This window comes from Rhagoletis zephyria, unplaced genomic scaffold (assembly GCF_001687245.7).
Source record: "Rhagoletis zephyria isolate East Lansing unplaced genomic scaffold, Rhagoletis_zephyria_1.1 Rzeph_scaffold_02173, whole genome shotgun sequence".
Classification (NCBI taxonomy): Eukaryota; Metazoa; Arthropoda; class Insecta; order Diptera; family Tephritidae; genus Rhagoletis; species Rhagoletis zephyria.
In genome coordinates this window covers 9064-18603 of record NW_016159257.1, presented here as the reverse complement: position 1 = coordinate 18603, position 9540 = coordinate 9064, and the positions used below count along the sequence as shown (strand labels likewise).

General features: G+C 35.6%; 1 protein-coding gene across 2 annotated transcripts in view; it reads right to left on the bottom strand.

Annotated features, from left to right (window-relative positions):
* The window catches only part of LOC108366162 (TBC1 domain family member 5 homolog A), a 65974-nt gene extending 61981 nt beyond the window's left edge, over window positions 1-3993 (bottom strand). For both annotated transcript variants that reach the window (XM_017620476.1, XM_017620477.1), the window contains exon 1: window positions 3634-3993. The gene's annotated coding sequence lies outside the window, so the exon portion shown is untranslated. The remainder of the gene's footprint in view (window positions 1-3633) is intronic.
* Between the last annotated feature and the right edge of the window lie 5547 nt (window positions 3994-9540).

Genomic DNA, 9540 nt, shown 5'->3' with positions numbered 1-9540 from the left:
CTATAAGTCACTCATCATGCCCGTGCTGGTATATGGCGCAGAAGCATGGACAATGACAACATCCGATGAGGCGGCTCTTGGAGTGTTTGAGAGAAAGATTTTGCGGAAGATTTACGGGCCTTTACGCGTTGGCGACGGCGAGTACCGCAGACGATGGAATGATGAGCTGTATGAGCTTTACAACGATATGGACATAGTGCAGCGAATTAAAATACAGCGGCTTCGCTGGCTTGGTCATGTCGTTCGAATGGACACCGACGCTCCAGCTCTGAAAGTATTCAACTCGGAACCCGCTGGTGGTAGCAGAGGAAGAGGTAAGCCCCCACTGCGATGGAAAGATCAGGTGGAGAAGGACTTGGCTTCATTTGGCGTTTCCAATTGGCGTCAGTTGGCACAGAGGAGAAATGACTGGCGAGCTTTGCTGAACTCGGCCAAAATCGCTTAGGCGGTTACAGCGCCAAAAAAGAAGAAGAAGAAGAGCTGCTAAAACTGTGCGGGTTCGTTTGACAACCTAAACTGTTTGTTTTGGAATTTGAATTTGTTTGCTTTTAATAAATATATCTATAAAATGAATAATTTTGTGGTAGCTTTGGGACTATTTAACAATATAATAAATTTGCAACAGAAAAGGAGAATGCTCCATCCTGGCATCTATAAAAGAATCCATTTGCTCTTCTGACCCTGCGAAATAATATATATCCATCGAATTGCATATATACTTATCTGAATGCAAAAATCAAATAAAATAATATACTTACATCTTTCTGAATATTTTCTTTTTTGTGCCATAGCAATGATAAAAATTATTTAAAACATCAAAAAATCGTTGTTCATTTAATCGCTCGCTCAAATATATTTGGCTGTTCAATTTAGGTTGAAAAGTATGCTCGCAGAAAATCTAAATTGTTCCTATTCACTTCGTTACCGACACTTTCTAGTGATTTAGGATTTTTCTCGATTTAGGTAGCAATTTAGACGTACTCTCAAGCCTAAGTGTCGAATGGACTTAAAAATTACTGAGTTTTATTTATATTTAACGGTATTCAAAAATGAATTTACTTAATTTGCAGTTTCAATAATTTTCAAGTGCAATACTTGTACCCAGTTAGTTATAAGTTAGCCATTCATTTGACGTAATTTGGGATTCATATATTAATTTGAATAAGATACTGCCAGCTTGGAAGATTTCTACACTAAGTATTGAAATGTTACCAACATGTGTATATTTAAAGAAAGTACTCAGTACTTTGTAAAATACCCGATCCCTAAATTTGTCGATACCAAAGAACTCGATCCTCAAAAGTACTCGATACTTCCCAACACTACTAAATATATAGATCCTAGTAATTTCTAATCGAAACTGCTCTATCTCTTAGCAGGAAAAAAGGAATTTTAGCGCAGTATTAAATTTTCTTGGATGAAACTTTTGGGGTTATTGTTAGAGCAAAGTCCCACCTGTTGTTAAGCAAACCTCTTTTCTCATGGACTTCTCTGGCATATCTGCGATATTAAAGCTTGCCTTAACATTTCGAGCAAACAACGCGAAATCTTTTATTACAAGTCCAGGAACAGTCTCTTTGCCATCGCATATCGCCCTGAATTTCATTGTTTTGGGGCATTGAACATAGGATTGAAACGTAAATATTTTTTTTAATTGTAATGCAGCGCTATTACATTATTAAGTGACGGTCATAAAACCTTTCTAAATCTCTAAAGAAGGCACTTAGGGTCAGCTTTTCAGTGCCAGTTTAAACTTAGATTAAGTAAACTAAGTTTAGATTGAACAGCTGACTGACATTTGATTAACTGATGTTAGTTTAAACCAGCCAGATCGGGCGTTTAAACTTAATTTAAACCACAGCCGGACACTGAAAAACTGGCCCTTAGAATATAAAAAGGAAATGAAATAGTGCTTTATAGTAAAAACAGAGACCGCAAACAAAAATTAAAACGTAACGATTATTTTCCTAGCAAAAAATAAAACTTTAAACGTAACCATTATTTTAGGAGTAAAGAATAAAACTCAAAACGCAACAATTATTTTCCGAGCAAAAAATAAAACTCGAAAAATAACCATTATCTTCCGAGCAAAAACTAAAACTCAAAACATAACGATTATTTTCTGAGTAAAAAATAAAACTCAAAAAATAATCGTTTTGTTTTGAGCAAAAAATAAAACTCAGTTATTAACGATTAAAAAGTGATTTTTATAATAAAAGTTATAACCGTTACGGTCCCTGAGTGAAAATATAATCTAGTTATGAAACTAGTAACCCCGAAAGTAATTATGTGCTAAGAAGATACTTTTATTATACTTTCATTCACAGTGAAATAAAATAACATAGCTTATTCGAAATTACGCAAACTTTCGGTATTGAGTACTAATTTATCAAGGCATACATGTTTAACAAGTAACTTTATATAACGTTCACTTAGTCATGCACGTATGAATGTATGTTTGCGCATGTATGGAATATTATTTGAAGTTCTGTTTATGAGGCAGGTGCCCGATGGTGGTTCCTTTTGTTAGACATAAAAGTAGCGAGAAAAGTTTGCAATGCATCAACAAAAGTTACCGAAGCCAAAGTTGACTCAAAGCACATAAACTTATACAAAACATATATTTATGTACATTTGTACGTATGTATGTACATTAAAGTGGTCCAAAAATGTATGTAAAAAAAATAAGGTCGCATTTTTAATGCCGCCACCCCCTAGGATTCTTCTATACCGACAAAAAATATACCCCTATTTTTTAATTTTGAAATAACAAAAAATTTAGGGAGTGCTCAAAGCGCTCAAAGTTTTCAATGTATTTTATATGGGGCAAAAACAACTTTTCGTAGAAATAGTGTAGAATTCTTGCAAATCAATATTTTTTTTTTATTATTCCCTAAATATGTTTTGATTTCAAAATAAACAAGTAAGAAAGTCTAAGTTCGGGCGGAGCCGAACATTAAATACCCGGCGCAATTATTAAATATATGTTTTCCACCTTTCCGAAAACTACCGCTACACGATTAGCCGGGGTGTATAAATTTTAAGTAAATTAGCGTGCTTAAATTTCGAAATATTGCAGTTTCAAGCATTTCTGAAATATACCGTTATATGAAAAGCGGTCGTAATTTAGTCCGATTTCAATAATTTTCAACGCTTTGCTTTTATGTGGNGACGGACGGACGGACAGACAGTCACCGCTTAATCGATTTCTCTTTTCATTCTGATCATTTATGTATACATTTGTCTATATCTATCTCGATTCGTTTTGCCTGTTACAAACAACCGTTATGTGAACAAAGTTATAATACCCTTGTGCACAAGTGCGCTCGGGTATAAAAATAGGGGTATATTTATTTTCGGTTCAGAACAATCCTAGGGGGAGGCGGCATTAAAATTCCGACTTTATTATTTTGGACCACTCTAATGTACATGCGTACGTGTCCATGGCCCTATACATAAAAGGACATTCTGGAAGCATACATACTATGTGGTTGTGTGTCATGTCTTTTTTCACAATTTTGCGTCGTTGATGGGAGAGGTTCCATTTTCTTTCGGATGATTCATGGCTTTCTCAGTTTAGAATTTTCTAGTCGAAATCTATTACAAGCAATTTTTTTCAAAGAATTAACTCACCAAAAATCCATTTGGCTCTTGTTAGATTTGGAATTCAATGCAGTACAAGGCAGTTATTGGCGTGACTGGCCACTCCCTTGTGCCAAGGTAGTAAACTGAGTGTGTGGATTTTACGATTAATAAATATGGCTCACTCGAAATAATATCGATATTTTAACTTTGTATTACGTTCACATTTTGTTTAGTAAACTACAATTCTTGTTTTGTATTATTTTAATAGCTTAAATTTTCCACTGGCACTTGAAACCGAATCTGTTGTGCGTTACTTTGCACTTTAATATAAAGGTTTACTCTCTCAAACGCGTTGCTAAGGACTATTCTAATCGTAATTTTATGCAATGCATTTATTTCCATCAGTCAGCGAGCTTTGAAAGCTCCTTTTTAATTTGGGAACTTTCTGTAGAGCGTATGTACATTGTGGTTTTCGGTTTGTTTTGGTATTATGTTTTGTTGTTTACTCTTGACTGTATAAAGCATACATCAAATGTATGTATGTGTGTACATATTTGAGCTTTTTCTAATGTTATCATTTACCTTCTTTATACCTACACAAGAACCGCATTAACCAAAATCCGATTGGACTCAACATGTATTTCTTTACAACATTTATACCTCTGTATTTATAGCGCACTCGATGAAGTCGTATTCAAAAGTAAACAAAATCTACTATTTTTATACAACATTTTTTTAATAAACAAATTGCGCGGTTGACCGAAATGGAAACAAACAATAATTGTAATTTATTATAACAATAATTCAAATTTAAAACGGGCTGTATAAAGAAAGCCAGCATATTTTCACTTCACGTCAAATGAATTATGCGTTTATACAAGGCATATTCAACAAGGTAGAAGTGAAAATTCAATCGAGCTCTCTTATAGCTGACTGTAATGTCAAAAAACGTAAACAAAGAAAATAACCCTTTGTTATGCATTTACCATATGTATTTGATAAAACTCAACGGCCCGTAGCTATAGTAAAATAAAAGTTAAATGCAGCTTTTTGACATAACTTTCAATAGGATATCTGTCAAAAAAAGCGGCTTGTAACTTTAGAGTCGACTTTATTTTGACTATAGCTACGGGCTAATATCTTTGAAATGGAAGTTTTTGTAGATATGAAAATTTTTAAAATCTCATTAGAATCAGCTTCATTTTAGGTATTACCTTTTCGTTTTAATGTAAATGTGGAAATGCATACTTACTCAAAATTACACACTAAGTGCAACACCCTCATTTATAAACGCATTTTGGCAATTTTCTTGCTTTTACTAGCGCAATGTTTTTAAGCATTTATTTTTTTTATTCAAATACTTAATTCTAAAGTATATTAGACATTTAAAAAAGGTTTGATTATTCTAAATTTATATCACAACTTATCTTCAATAATTCAGCTATTAAATTTTTGCAATTCGAAATTTCCTTTCCATTAAATTTATTAAAAGTTAGTTTCAGTTTCTTTATGTCAACAAGGAATTCCGGTTTAGGTTTTGTTAGACCACCATTTGAAATTTGGTCTATCCATGTACATATATGAGTGGAAGATTTTCTCTTCATATTTGGTATAATAATTCCTGCATCTGGGAACAAACGCGTCCGCTTAGAAATACCCGGCTGCGATGGGCAGCAAATAAAGTCACTGGCACTAAAATGGTCTTCGCGCACACGTGAAGAGTCTCCTAATGAAGCATTGATACTTCGGAGTTTTAAAATAACGCACAAGTTTGTTGTCCTGGCTCTTGTCAAACACAACATATTATGTATTTAAAATCAGTCGCACAGCTCACAATTGAAAATGTATATTAAAACAAGTAAGAGCAGCGCTGTCTTCGGCTATGCCGAAGGCTTCATACCTTTCATGAACATCTGCAAATTTTACTTTGACAGATTACTGCTTTTGAATACATCTGCATAAATCGATAGAGGAGTTACATACTTACATAAAAAATCGCATCTAAACAATCAGAAGTATGGAAGATATACCTTATATTAGCACCAATCTACGCGATTTTCACAGCTATGTTATCGGTATGTAAACCGGTAACACAATTTATTGGGTTTAGTTTCATACATAAAGGAGATATATCGCAAAAACTGGTATCTGAACAATCAGTGGTATAGGAGATAAAGCTTATACAGCATAGATTTTGACGATTTTCTCAGTAGACTTTGTATTATTATTTATAAAATATCTTACGAAATTTATCGGTTTTAGCTGTTCAAATAAAAGAGTTTTACAGTAAACTCTCATATCTGAACAATCAGATGTATGGAAGATACATATACTTTATAGTCACCCGATCCTTGTTATTTTCACTGTAAGTATTCTGTTAATAATGAGTGAAAATGGTGCGAAATTTCATGTTCCTAGCTGCATAAATGGAGGAGTTATGATAAAAGACCTCATATCTGAACAATCAGTTGTATGGGGGCTGCAGGTTATAGTGACCCGATCTTTGTAATTTTCACTGTAAGTATTCTGTTGATAATGTTATAACGAAAAATTTTATATCTGAACAATCAGTTGTATGGGAGCTATAGGTTATAGTGACCCGATCTTTGTAATTTTCACTGTAAGTATTCTGTTGATAATGGGTGCAAGTACTGCACCGGATATATCGAAAACTGAGAGACTAGATTGCATACAAACAGACGGACAGACAGACAAACGGACAGACGAACAGACGGACAGACGGACATGGCTAAATCGACTCAGCTCGACGTTCTGATCATATAAGTATACATTTTAATGGGTCTATCTATTTTTATTCTGGTACTTACAAACATCGGACCAAAGTTATAATACCATTTCATGCTCATGAAAGGTATAAAAATTAAAATTTTGAATACTATAGGGTTAAGAGTTGACATTTTAGTCGCAGTTCAAAAGAGAGAAATGTCGAAATCACTTCTACCTTGTTATGCCCAAAATGTATTCAACAAAGTGTGATTGAATTTGACATTGCTCGCAGAAGAACCATCCTATAAAGTCAAATTGAAAAAAATTTGTATGAATTTTTAATCGATTGTTTATATTTTTTGGCATAATAGTACCTTAAAAGAGAGCCTAACTGAGTTGTCAATCACACCTTGTTTAATACACCTTGGTTATGCCTTGCGTTTTCTAACTGATGTGAGAAACAAAGAACCGATTTGAAAACAAATTGAAGTTAATACACTTTTCAATTTCAACGCGTTTTGAAATTTAGTTTATGCATCCGTTTTGAGTCACAGCGAACTGGGTCAAAGCGCTTTATGTGTCAGTATAAACAAGGTAATTGATTTTACCCAAATGAAGGAAATATTTTGGGATACTATTCCTGAACTTGCCACGTTACTAGCCATGGGTAATAGATAGCGGAATTTGTATGGCGCTAGCTCAATAACGCCGGCGCCACCTGTGGTGTCAGAGCACTAGCTCAGCGCCACAGCGCATCTGAGTGTCACCATAGTCCACATCGTCATACAGTGTAATACACCATACCAAGAATGGTAGAATAGGTTCTTTCCCGTGCCCAACGCGGAATCCCGCGGGTGCCAAAATAGCCCAGAAATCATTCCCGTACTCAACAAATTGGCTAATAGAGAGCGAAAATTGGAACGTATTGGCTCGTAAGTGTCTTCTTCTTCCTGCCCAAAACAGCCCGGACTTTTTCTCCGGGTAAAAACGAATAAAGCGTCAAAGTGCATATCAGCTGTTTTGTGTTTACATGTTGCCTGTTTCTAGTGATGTGCTGAGTTAATACTTTTATGTATTGATCGATATTCGGTACCGATTTAAAAAGTTCCAATACTCTCGATACTCGGTACCGAAACATCTAGGTTTCGAAAAAAAGCACACATAGGCCAAAAATATGGAAAAAAACGGTTCAGGGGAGACTCGCCTATAAAAACCCGAATGTAGGAGCCAATAGAGCTTTTAATACGGATTCAAATGAAAGATGTATATATGTCGGTTCGAGGCCATAATGCAGAGACACTCTTACTTGTTTGAAGCGTTTTTGTTCCAGCTGAATCGGATTATATCATTTTTGTAGGCCTGCGACAATTATCGAATCGGCATCGGTTTTGTTGGCGTATGATATGAAATATTTTTACGTCAACAAGTGCGATATCGATTCGAAACTTGTCGCTAACTGGTTACAGAATCTCCCCCCTGAAAGGCTTCTTCATCCGTAAAAGCATTTTTCTTGAACCTTGGATCAACTAAGATTAAAACTGATAAAATAATATTTCTCTATTGCGATAAGTTCAAGTATTTTAGCCGATATCATATAAATTAGTAATTAAAGTTTTTTCTAAACTTGAAATGCATAAAATGGCGAAGGTTTTAGTGTAAAGAATCGGTTTCGGGTACCGAAAAAGAAGTATTGTGTACCGAAATCTTTTTTAAGTATTGGGTACTCAAAAATTCAGCACATCACTATCTGTCTCACAAATTCTGTACCACAAGTAAACAAAGAATAGAGAGAAAAGAAGAACGAGTTGAAACTGCCAAAACAGTTCACTTTACAGCGAAAAACGTGTTTTAATTTTGCTAAATGCAAAAATATTGCATTTTCACATAGTCTATTAGAGAATAGTGAACGTTAGTGCACTCGATTGATTTGCAAACGAAGCTGTTGCAGCAAACGTTTTAGTGCACTCCATTGCTTTGCAATTAACTGCCATACCTAAACAAAAGCGTCAGCGTTGTCTGGCTGTCAAAAATTCTCATGCCCATACAATTTGTATAAAGCATACCGAAACAACGCGGCGTCAACGCTGAGCGGTTGGAAAATCCGATTTTGACAGGGCGTTAGGTATAGAAGTTGGCTGCAGAAAAGGGCGGAACTGTCATTTTCGTGTTACACACAAACAAACCTATGCTTGTTGTTGGTGTTATTTCTGCGTTTGACGTAGCGTTGACGCTTTTGTTTAGGTATGGCACTTCGGCGCTAACGCTAAGCGTCAGAAACCGCTCCGCCCAACGCTTTTGTTTAGGTATGGCAGTAAGGCTGATGCAGCAAACTGCGGCAGCATATCAGCGGGATTGATTAGTTAACTTGCTAAAGGAAGATGCTTGGAGCAGAAGCGAAGTCATTGTGACGAAATGCTGTCAATAGAATAATAAAGATACATTTCGAGAACAGCTTTACCGTGCCCTATGTACACAAAATGCAGCGATTCGTCGCAGCGCTACACTTGCATCTACGCATCTAACATCTTGGCGGCTGTCGAAATTTAACGCACGGAACTTCATTTTATTAGTTTTTACGCCGTCTTCAACTCAAAATTCACTCACAAATTGCAAGTTAACACCATTTAAACTGATTTTCCACTTATAATTAAAATTCTCTTTGTCTTTGTGTGATTTGTAAACAAAGTTTTATTTACAAGTTACCACAACTGTCAAAATCGGGCCGATTTAATCGGCAAAACCAAAGTAGCGGTACCACTGACGCCGCCACCTTTGTTCGATGCACCGTGACACCATACGGTGCTGTCATGTCCACGGTTGCCACATTTGGTCACTTGTGACCGAAATGGGTAATTTTTTGAGTGCTTGGTAACTTGGCACCCTTTTTTTATTTTGGTAACTTTTGGTAAGTTTGCCGTGTGTAAAATCAGACTAAAAAAGATGGATTAATTTTATAGAAACTACTACTTACTAGAAACAATTCCGTTGATCAGGCAACACAGCGCTCAGCAAACATAACTAACCACATATCGAAGAAAATTATTGCTGGGCAGTCTACTCGTTAATTTATCACAGTGTGGGGCGCCTGTCACACGTTCAATATTTCCTGTGATATCTGGATCGTGATCCATATTGATGGATTTCAAAAGTGCACTGTCACACGGTCAGTATTTATATACATTAACCAAGTATCGCGATGTTTATTGACGGTGTAGCGTGCAGTATTGA